The sequence below is a fragment of the Tamandua tetradactyla genome, chromosome 23, assembly GCF_023851605.1.
Source record: "Tamandua tetradactyla isolate mTamTet1 chromosome 23, mTamTet1.pri, whole genome shotgun sequence".
In the NCBI taxonomy this organism is placed as follows: domain Eukaryota; kingdom Metazoa; phylum Chordata; class Mammalia; order Pilosa; family Myrmecophagidae; genus Tamandua; species Tamandua tetradactyla.
The window spans coordinates 37,439,444-37,451,467 of NC_135349.1; the positions used below are offsets into that span (position 1 = coordinate 37,439,444).

The 12,024-nt window shown below is 38.4% G+C and overlaps 1 protein-coding gene across 4 annotated transcripts in view; it reads right to left on the bottom strand.

The window, feature by feature from the left end:
- The window catches only part of PDXDC1 (pyridoxal dependent decarboxylase domain containing 1), a 95,896-nt gene that overhangs the window by 51,591 nt on the left and 32,281 nt on the right, over positions 1 to 12,024 (bottom strand). The window lies entirely within an intron of this gene.

Consider the following 12,024-nt stretch of genomic DNA (forward strand, 5'->3'; position numbering starts at 1 on the left):
GAAGAAACAAAGAACATTATATATCAATAAAAGAGTCAATTCAACAGGAAGAGGTAACAGTTTCCAGGCCTTCAAAATACATGAATCAAATATTGACAGAATTGAAGGGATATGCAAGACAGTTCCTCAGTAATAGCTGGAGATTCCAATACACCACTTTCAATATAGAACATCTAGACAAGAAAATAGAAGACTTGAATAATACTATAAGCCAACTAAACTTAAAAGACATATATAGAGGCAAAATGGCAGGATATGGAGGTATGGAATTTAGTTAGTCCTCTAGACCAGCTGGTAAATAATCAGGAACCGTCTGCAACAACTATTTGGGGGACATCCATGACTGGATGCACATCAGACACCAGTCTGGGATGGGTGGAAGGGCTGAGATCACTATAAAGAACTGCAAGTAAAGCTTCCAAACTGTGGAGGTTGGCGCCCCTCTCCCACTGACATAGCAGACTGATTTGGAGCCTCTCTAAGGTGGGAAACAGAAGCCCCCTCAAATAGGAACCAAAGAAAGGTAGCTCAACCAAGCTCCAATTGCAGTTTTAATTAACAAATTTGGACTGCTGAATATAAGCTGCGAGCACAGATAAACACAGAGAAAGCAGGAAAGCAACCCTGAGGTCACTCTTGGCAAAGAGGAGACAGGGCTGATGAAAGGAAAAAAAACATTAAAAATTAAAAAAAACAATGGATAGTTTAGTGGTTAGAATGCCCACCTTCCAAGCGGGAGACCTGGGTTTCATTCCCAGACCATACACCCCGTACCCCACCCCAACCCCCAAAAAAGCAATGGAGGCATTTGAAGTTGGCCAAGCTCAGAATATTAGACAAGAGCTATGCCCCAAGAACCAACTCCAGCTCTTGACTGGTGAACCTTGGGAGCTGAGGTTGAATAGCTCTGAAATGGGATTTTATTTTATTTTTCCTCTTTTTAAAAAGTATTCTAAGTTGCTCATTATAAAAATTCTCTAGGTATTTTCGATTGTCAATGCTGACACAGGAAAAGGTGGAGTTAAGAAAGGTCTGAGAGACAAAGTACCATATTAAGTGAAGGAGATAATTCTTCCCCAAGAAAAGAATGGCAGGGCACAGCTCAGTGGTGGCCTTCCTTCAGAAACAACTTAAGCTTGCCTTACACCTCAGCCTGTCTCAACCTCACCCCTGGCAGACTGAGAACTAAAGGCTCTATACCATTGTCAGGGAGCTGTGTGCTGACAAGTGCCCCTGCTAGGCAGGATAGGAAAACCACAGCATCTAAAGGTTCCTCAGGAAACTCAGACAACCTGTTGGTCTCATCCTCAGGGAAACTTGATACTGAGTGTACCTTCTTGAAACCTGGGTCTGCCTTTTCTGGGAAAATCTGACTGGGGTTGGTCATATCTAAGGAGACCCTCCTCAAAAAAGATTCTATATAGGTAGGGGAAGAAACAAAAATAAGAGCTGAAAGCTTCTGATCACTTAAACAGAAGCTATGCTAGAGGGCTAGAGTAAGTTGAACTGAATGCCAAATAAGAGATAAGGAACAAAGCCACCAACAGGAAAACCCTAGGTAAAAATGAGAAAACGACCTCCAGAGTATTCTAATCAATGAAATCAGATGCCTAAACACCAGCAAAAAAGTATGAGTCATACAAGGAAAAATGAAGATATGGCCGAGTCAAAGGAACAAACTAACACATTAAATGAGCTGCAGGAGTTGAAATAACTAAAGATGTTCAAGCTAGCATGCTAAGTCAACTCAAAAGTCAAAATGAGGCATTTTGGTCCAAGGTGGTGGCTTAGTGAGGTTTCAGATTTAGTTCGTCCTCCAGAACAGCTAGTAAATAGCCAGGAACAGTGCAGAACAACTACTGGGGCCACATCACAGACTGGACACACAACATACACCAGTCTGGACAAGCTGGACCAGCTGCGATCTCACCCAAACCCGTGAGTGCCCCAAACCACAGAGGTCAGTGCCCCTCCACAGACTGGTTCCCAGTGGGGAGAGGAAAAGAGACTTTACTAGCAGCAAGGGGATAAGCTCAACCAAGACCCAATTGTGGAATTAATTAACAAATTCTGACTACTAAAAATAGGCCCTGAGCTCAGCTGAAGCTTGAGTAAAAGCTGAGTTTGCTGGGTTTTGCCCTGGCACAGAGTGGGCAGGACTGACGGAAAAAAAAAACAGGTTTTTTTTGGATCAGACAGCACGAAATATGTGAAAGGGTCTGGGCCCTGAAGGAAAGAAGAGGGCATACAGAACCTGGAGATACTCAGAGCAATGTATCAACTTAAGCGCTTGATTGGCAAACCCAAGGAATGAGGGTCCTACTCTGAAAAGGATTTTTTTTTCCTTTTCTCTTTTGTGGCTGTGTTTCTATGGCTTGACTGCTCTTTGCATACAACTGCAAGACTTCTCAGGCTCCAAATGCCCTAGTCAAGGGCGGAATTAAGCTTACCTGACAGCTTGTCTGGAGGCTGTGCCTTCCCCAGGAGATGGGTGGGGCCCAGCTCAGGTGAAATCCCTCCCTCAAGGAATTCAGACCCCAGGGTCTGGAAAAGGGAAGAAATTAAAACCAGACTACAACCTTTCCTTTGTCTCAACCACGCCCCCAGCAGGGAGAATCTGCTGAAGTTAAAAGTACCACATCACATTATGCTGGTGGGACCCACAGGCAGACAAATCATACTGGGCATGATAGGAAAAACACAGAGTTTAGAGGCTTCATAGGAAAGTCTTTCAACCTGCTGGGTCTCACCCTCAGGGAAAACTGATGCAAGTGATTCTTTCCTCCTGAGAGAAGGCCAGTTTGGTCTGGGAAAATGTGGCTTGGGTCTATAATACCAAAGTAGACACTCCTAAGAGAAAAGAAAAAAATAAATAAAAAAGCCACCATACAGACAGGGTAAGAAAGAAGAAAACAAGAACTGAAAAATTCTGACCTGATAAACAAAACCTGTGCTAGAGGTCTAGATAAAGCTGAACTGAATGTCAAAGAACAGATAGACAACAAAGTCATCCAGAAAGAAAATCCTAGGTAAAAAAACTGAAAACAATCTCCAGAATAATTTAATAAAGTAAATAAAATGTCTAGCCGCCAGTAAAAAACAACTAATCATACTAGGAAAATTGAAGATATGGCCCAGTCAAAGGAACAAATCAACAATTCAAATGAGATACAGAAGTTGAAACAATTAATTCAGAATGTTCCAACAGATATGGAAAACCTCATCAAAAATCAAACCAATGAAATGAAGGAAGATATAAGGAAAGCAATGGATGAACAAAAAGATGAAATCGAAAGTCTGAAAAAACAAATCACAAAACTTATGAATGACAGGCACAGTAGAAGAGGAGAAAAAAAATGGAAACCTACAAAGTTAGATTTCAAGAAACAGAAGATAGGATTAATGAACTGGCAGACAAGAAATTTGAAATCTGACAAGTAAAAAAACATACAGGGAAAAGAATGGAAAAATATGAGCAGGGACTCAGGGAACTGAATGACAACAAGAAGCGCATGAATATATATGTTGTGGGTGTCCCAGAAGGAGAAAAGAAGGGAAAAGGAGGAGAAAAACTAATTGAGGAAATTATCACTGAAAATTTCCCATCTTTTATGAAAGACAAAATTACAAATCCAAGAACTACAGCGTACCACAAACAGAATAGATGCAATCACACATACTCCAAGACACTTACTAATCAAAATGTCAGATGTCAAAGAGAAAGAGAGAATCCTGAAAGCAGCAAGAGAAAAGCAATCCATCGCATACAAGGGAAACCCAATAAAACTATGCATAGATTTCTCAGCAGAAACCATGGAGGCAAGAAGACAATGGTATGATATATTTAAGATACTAAAAGAGAAAAACTGCCAACCAAGAATTCTATATCCAGCAAAATTATCCTTCACAATGGAGGGGGAAATGTAAACAATTTCAAAAAAAAAAAAAATCACTGGGAGAATTTGTGACCAAGAGACTGGCTCTGCAAGAAATACTAAAGGGAGCACTAGAGACAAATAGGAAAAGACAGGAGAGAGAGGTCTGGAGAAGAGTGTAGAAATGAAGACTATCAGTAAAGGTGAAAAGAAGAAAAATTAGATCTGACATATAAAATCCAAAAGGCAAAATGGTAGAAGAAAGTACTGCCCTTACACTAATAACAGTCAATGCTAATGGATTAAACTCCCCAATCAAAAGACATAGACTGGCAGAATGGATTTACAAACAGGACCCATATTTTACTGTCTACACAAGACACATTTTAGACCCAAGGAAAAACACAGGTTGAAAGTGAAAGGTTGGGAAAAGATATTTCATGCAAACAACAATCAGAAAAGAGCAGTAGTAGCTACACTAATATCCAACAAATTAGACTTCAAATGTAAAACAGTTCAAAGAGACACAGAAGGACACTATGTATTAATAAAAGGAACAATTCAACAAGAAGACACAACAATCATAAATATTTATGCACTGAGTCAGAGTGCTCCAAAATACATGAGGCAAACACTGAAAAGAGAAATACACACATCTACCATAACAGTTGGGGAGTTCAATCCCCCGCTCTCATCAATGGACAATGCATCTAGACAGAGGATCAATTAAGAAACAGAGAATTTGAATAATACAATAATTGAGCTAGACTTAACAGACATTTATAGAACATTACACCCCACAACAGCAGGATACTCCTTTTTCTCAAGTGCTCATGGATCATTCTCAAGGATAGACCATATGCTGGGTCACGAAGCAAGTCTCAATAAATTTAAAAAGACTGAAATCACCCAAAACACTTTCTCAGATCATAAAGGAATGAAGTTGGAAATCAATAATAGGCAGAGGGCCAGAAAATTCATAATATATGGAGGCCCAACAACACACTCTTAAACAACCAGTGGGGTCAAGGAAGAAATTACAAGAGAAATCAGTAAATATCTCAAGGCAAATGACAATGAAAACACAGCATTTCAAAATTTATGGGATGTAGCAAGGCAGTGGGAAGAGGGAAATTTATTGCCTTAAATGCCTATATCAAAAAAGGAGAAAGAGCAAAACTCGAGGAATTAACTGTTCACTTGCAAGAACTAGAGAAAGAACAGTAAACTAACCCCAAACCAAAGCAATTTTCTATAATGAAGATCAGAGCAGAAATAAATGAAATTGAAACGTGAAAACAATCAAGAAACTCAACAAAACCAGAAGTTGGTTTTATGAGAAAGTCAATAAGATTACTGGACCCTTAGCAAGATTGACAAAAAGGAGAAGAGAAGAGAGAGGATGCAAATAAATAAAATCAGAAATGGAAGAAGAGACATAACCACTGACCCTGCAGAAATAAAGAAGGTAATGAGAGGATACTATGAATAGCTTTATGCCAATAAACTAGACAATGTAGATGAAATGGACAACTTTCTAGAAAGGCATGAACAACAAACAATGACTCCAGAAGAAATAGATGACCTCAACAAACCAATCACAAGTAAAGACATAGAATCACTCATTAAGAAGCTCCCAAAAAAGAAAAGTCCAGGACCAGATGGCTTCACATGTGAATTCTACCAAACATTCAAGGATAGTACCAATCCTGTTCAAACTCGTCAAAAAATCGAAGAAGAAGGAAGGCTACCTAACATTCTATGAAGCCAACATCACCATAATACCAAAGCAAGACAAAGATACTACAAGAAAAGAAAAATACAGACGAATCTCTCTAGCGAATATAGATGCAAAAATTCTTGCAAAACGAATCCAGCATCACATTAAAAGAATTATACACCATGATCAAGTAGGATTCATACCAGGTAAGCAAGGATGGTTCAACATAAGAAAATCAATTAATGTAACACACCATATCAACAAATCAAAGCAAAAAAACAACATGATCATCTTGATTGATGCAGAAAAGGCATCTGACAAAATTCAACATCCTTTCTTGTTGAAAACACTTCAAAGGACAGGAATACAAGGGAACTTCCTCAACATGATAAAGGGAATATATGAAAAGCCCACAGCTAACATCATCCTCAATGAGGAAAAACTGAAAACTTTCCCCCTAAGATGAGGAACAAGACAAGGATGTTCACTATCACCATTGTTACTCAACATTGTGTTGGAAGTTCTAGCCAGAGCAATTAGACAAGAAAAAAAAATACAAGGCATCAAAATTGGAAAGGAAGAAGTAAAACTCTCACTGCTTGCATATATGATAATATATGTTCAAAACCCTGAAAAATCCACAGCAAAACTACTTGAGCTAATAAATGAGTACAGCAAAGTGGCAGGTTAGAAGATCAACACTTTGTTTCTGTACACTAGTACACTAGTGTTTCTGTACACTAGTAATGAGCAATCTGAGGCAGAAATCAAGAAAAAGATTCCATTTAGAATTGCAACCAAAAGGATAAAATATTTAGGAATAAATTTAACTAAGGGTGCAAAAGACCTATACAAAGAAAACTACAAGAAATTACTAAGAGAAATCACAGAAGTCCTAAATAAATGGAAAGGCATACCATGTTCATGGACTGGGAGACTACATATAGTTAAGATATCAATTTCTGATTCATAGATTCAATGCAATACCAATTAAAATCCCAAAAACTACTTTATAGAAATAGAAAAAACAAAAAGCAAATTTATCTGGAAGGGCAGGATGCCCCGAATAGCACATTATAAAGCTACAGTGGTAAAAAACAGCATGGTACTGGCATAAAGATAGATATACTGACCAATGGAATCGAATAGAGTGTTCAGATATAGACTCTCTCATCGATGGACAGTTGATCATTGATGAGGCAGTCAAGCCAACTTACCTGGGACGGAACAGTCTCTTCAATAAATGGTGCCTAGAGAATTGGATATCCACATGAAAAAGGATGAAAGAGGATTTGTATCTCACACCTATACAAAAATTAACTCAAAATGGATCAAAGACCTAAACATTAGATCTAAGACCATAAAACTTTTAGAGGAAAATATCTTCTTATAAATCTTATAATAGTAGGTTGTTTCCTATATCATTTCCTAAAGCATAACCACTTAAGAACGAAATAGATAAATAAGAAGTCCTGAAAATTTGACACTTTTGTGCATCAAAGAACTTTGTCAAGGAAGTAAAAAAAACAGCCTATACAGTGGGAGACAATATTTGGAAATGATATATCAGATAAGGGTCTAGCATCCAGAGTATATAAGGGATTGTTCAACTCAACAACAAAAAGACAGATAACCCAATTACTAAATGGACAAAAGACATGAACAGACATTTCTCAGAAGAGGAAATACAAATGGCTAAAAGGCACATGAAAAGATGCTCAACTTCCCTGGCTATTTGGGAAATTGAAATCAAAACCACAATGAGATATCATCTCACACCCACTAGAATGGCCATTATCAATAAAACAGAAAACAACAAGTGCTGGAGAGGATGTGGAGAAAGAGGCACACTTATCCACTGTAGGTGGGAATGTAAAATGGTACAACCACTGTGGAAGGCAGTTTGGCGGTTCCTCGGGTAGGTATGATACAGCAATACCATTGTTAGGTATCTACTCAGAGGACATGAGGGCAAGGACACAAATGGACATTTGCACAGCAATGTTTACAGCAGCACTATTTACAATTGCCAAGAGATGGAATTAGCCCAAATGTCCATCAACAGACAACTGGCTAAACAAGCTGTGGTATATACATATAATGGAATATTATGCAGCTGTAAGACAGAATAAAGTTATGAAGTATTTAACAATATGAATGGACCTTGAGGACATTATGCTGAGTGAGACTAGCCAGAAACAAAAGGACAAATACTGTAGCACAATACTACCTAACTGTAGTACAATAATGTTAGCACTCTGAATGAAGTTGAATGTGTGAATAATAGAGGGAGGAGGGCTACGGCATAAATGAAATCAGGAGGAAAGATAGACGATAAAGACTGAGATGGTAAAATCTAGGAATGCCTAGAGTGTATAATGATAGTGACGAAATGCACAAATTAAAAATGTTTTTGCATGAGGAAAAACAAAGGAATGTCACTATTGCAGGGTACTGAAAATAGATGGCAATTCTTATTTTAAAAACTTTAACTTAGGTATGAGACTAAAGCAAAAAATGCTTATTTGGTACAAAATTTATATTTTGACCAGTGCATCTCCTAATATAACTTATATGGACAGTTCAACTGAACACCAAAAGTACATGGAACCTTGAGTAGGCATGAGATTTTGTAGCCTTGTCCAGAGTGATACCCTGATAAATCCCAGAGTGATTTGAACAGTGACTAAAAAAGTATTTGCAAAGCCCCTTTGGGGGAATGGTAAGGGGGAAAATTCAGCTTCCCCATTTGGAGAAGACCTGATATTCTCGCAATCAGTGAGGACAACAAAATCAATAGGGCAAACCCTCAATCTTGGGGTTTGCTCATATGAAACTTACCCCTGCAATGGATAGGCTAAGCCTAATCCTTAAAATTAGGCCTAAGAGTTACCCCCAGAAAACCTCTTTGGTTGTTCAGATGTGGCCTATCTCTCAGCCAACACAGGAAGCAAACTCACCACCCTCCCCCTCTCTACATGGGACATGACTCCCAGGGGTGTAAACCTCGCTGACAATGTGGGACAGAAATCCTAGAATGAGCTGGGACTCAGAATCAAGGGACTGAAAAAACCTTCTTGACTGAAAGGGGGAAGAGAAATGAGATAAAATAAAGTGTCAGTGGCTGAGAGATTTCAGAGTCAAGAGGTTATCATTCTTACACATTACATATAGATATCCCCTTTTTAGTTTAAGTAGTATTAGAGAGGCTAGAGGGAAGTGCCTATAACTGTAGAGCTGTGTTCCAGTAGCCATGTTTCTTTAAGATGACTGTATAATGATATAGCTTTTGCAAAGTGACTGTGTGATTGTGAAAACCTTATTCTGATGCTCCTTTTATCTATGGTATGGACAGATGAGTACAAAACATGGATTAAAAATAAATAAATAATAGGGGGAACAAATGTTAAAATTAGTTGGGTAGAGGGAAATGTTAGTGTTAAATGAGAGGGAGGGGTAACGTATGCATGTAAGGTATGTATTTTTCTTTTTTCTTTTTATTTCTTTATCTGGAGTGATACAAATGTTCTGAGAAATGATCATGGTGATCACTATACAAGTATGTGATGATATTATGAGCCACTGATTGTGCACACCAAGTATGGAACATTCATACATTAAGAATGTTTGTGTTTATATGTTGATTGGTTTTATTAATTAAAAAAAATAACTAAGAATTTCAAGATGGCAACATTAGAACACCTCACTAAGAACAGGGCCCTTCCACAGGCCATTTGCCCATGAAGCCAGCCCTACTACCTCAATATCCCTCTTCCATATCCTTGCAGTTCCGACTTCTACATTCTCACCCCCAGCCTCTCAGGTATCTTCCCTAGCCTCTTTCCTCCTCAACCCTGGGTGGGGTAGGGGGAGATGAACAGTAACCACAACTCCCTTCTTCTCCCTCCAATCTCCCTTTTAGGCTTGGATTCAACTGCCCTCACCCCTATCCCCGCAGATCCCAGCCCAGTCATAGCCCTCTCCAGGGGCTGTGCCTACTTCAGCAGAAAGGCCAACTTGCCTTTCACTACCAGCTACATGATATAGCTTCAGCCAATGATACCAACATTTGAAGGGGACAACCAGGGCTGAGCTTCCAAGAGGCCTTGGCCAGCTTCACTCCCCCAGTTTTCAGTGATCCCAGTGTCCAGCACCCTTAGTCCCCCATGACCTTCTCATTAAATATGTTCAGAGCTAAAAAAAAAAAAATATATATATATATATATATGGCAAAAGATATGAAGGCTATAAAGAAGACAGTGGGGGACCATAAAGGACTCAAAAGCTTGAAAAAACACATGGTAGAAGTTATGGGTGTGAAAGACACAAGAGAAGAGACGAAAAACAATGGAGACTTACAACAGCAGATCTGAAGAGGCAGAACAAAGAATTAGTGAACTAATCTTTAGCAAGACATCTTAAATCCTATATACAAAAGAACAGATAGGGAACAGAATGGAAAAATACGAGCAGAGTCTCAGGGAAGTGAATGACAACATGAAGCACACAAATATACATGTTATGGTTGCCCCCGGAGAAGAGAAGGGAAAAGGGGCAGAAAGAATAATGGAGGAAATAATCACTGAAAATTTTCCATCTCTTATGAAATACATTAAATTATAGATCCAAGAAGCATAGCATACCCCCAAACAGAATAGATTCAAATAGACCTACCCCAAGATACTTATTAATCAGATTGTCAAATGTCAAGAACAAAGAATTCTGAAAACAGCAAGAAGAATGCAATCCATCACATACGAAGGAAGCTCGTTAAGATTATGCACAGATTTCTCAGCAGAAACCAGGAAGCTGAGAAGGCAGTGGGATGATATATTGTAGATACTAAAAGAGAAAAACTGGCAACCAAGAATTCTATATCTAGCAAAACTTTTTCAAAAATGAGGGAATAGGCCAGATAAGTCCTGCAAACCAGAGGCCAGCCTTCCTAGAACATCAGCTAGCTCCATCCCTTATCCGTACTATCGACAGCTCTACCAACACAAAAAAGAATGGACATAACCCAAATACCCAAAAGATTGGGAGAAAGGTCAAAGGAGAAGGTGGAGTTATAAAAGAGAAGATAGTATTTAACAAATGAGTATGACCGCTAGAATCATTATATTGATATGTCTTTTGTTTTCCAGTGTCTTGGAGCAGCTAGAAGGAAAAACTTAAAATTGTGGAATTGTAACCCATACCAAATTCTGAAATCTGTTCTACAACTGATTGTAGTGGTGTGCTTTGAAATTTATTGTTTTGTATATATGTTAGTTTTCACAATAAAAAAAAAAGAAGGGAGATTTTAAAATGTTTCCAGACAGACACTGAGTGTGTGAACAAGAGACTTGGTCTACAAAAAATTCTAAATAGAGTACTACAGGCAGAAAAAGACAGGAGAGAGAGGTCTGGAGAACAGTTTAGAAATGAAGTCTAACAGTAAGGGTAAAAAGAGGGAAAAAATAATATTTTATGATTTATCAGAATAAAGTCATGATGCATGCAACAACGCAGATGAACACTGAGGACATTATAGTGAATGAAATTAGCCATAAATAAAAGAACAAATACTGTATGGTCTCACTAATATGAACTAACACTAATGAGCAAACTTAAAAGAGTTAAAGTTGAGAATACAGGTTATCAGGAGATAAAAAGAGGGTAGAGACTGGGCTTCTCATGGAGTACAATATATTCAACAGGATTCACTGTAACAATCCAGAAATGGATAGCACAATAGTATTTGATGGTAGCTCAATATCGTAAGTACACTAAACAAAGCCGAGTTTGAGCATGGCTGAAAGAGGACGGCTAGGGGCATATATGACAGCAGAAGAAAATATAGAAGACAAAGACTGGGGCTGTATAACCTAGCAAAACCTAGAGTGGACAGCGATGGTAATTAAATGTACAAATATAATAATGTTTTTACATGGGGGACAAAGAAACGTCAGCACTGCAAGGCGTTGAAAATGGGATGGCATACAGAAAAAAATACAATTAATGCAAACTAGGGTCTGTGGTTAACAGTTACACTGAAATATGCTTCCATTAAGTGTGACAAGGGTAGTATGCCAAAGCTAAATGTCAATAAGACGATGATATAAAGGAGAGGAATAGGATTCTTGGTGGTGGTATTTCTCCTTTTTATTTTATTTTTTATTCTTCCCCCCCCCCCCCTTTTTCTCTGCAGAAAAAATTGAAATGTCTTCATATAGACTGTGGTGGTGAATGCGTAACTATATGATTATACCGGGAACCATTGATATTTACTTAGGAAGAACTGTATGATGTTTGAATAAAACTGTTTTAAAAATAAGCAGAAAGATACAAGTGCTGGAGAAAATGTGGAGAGAGAGATGCATTTACTCATTATTAGTAGGAAAGTAGAATGATGCAAGCCCCTCTGGAGGGCAGTGTGGTGGTTCCAGG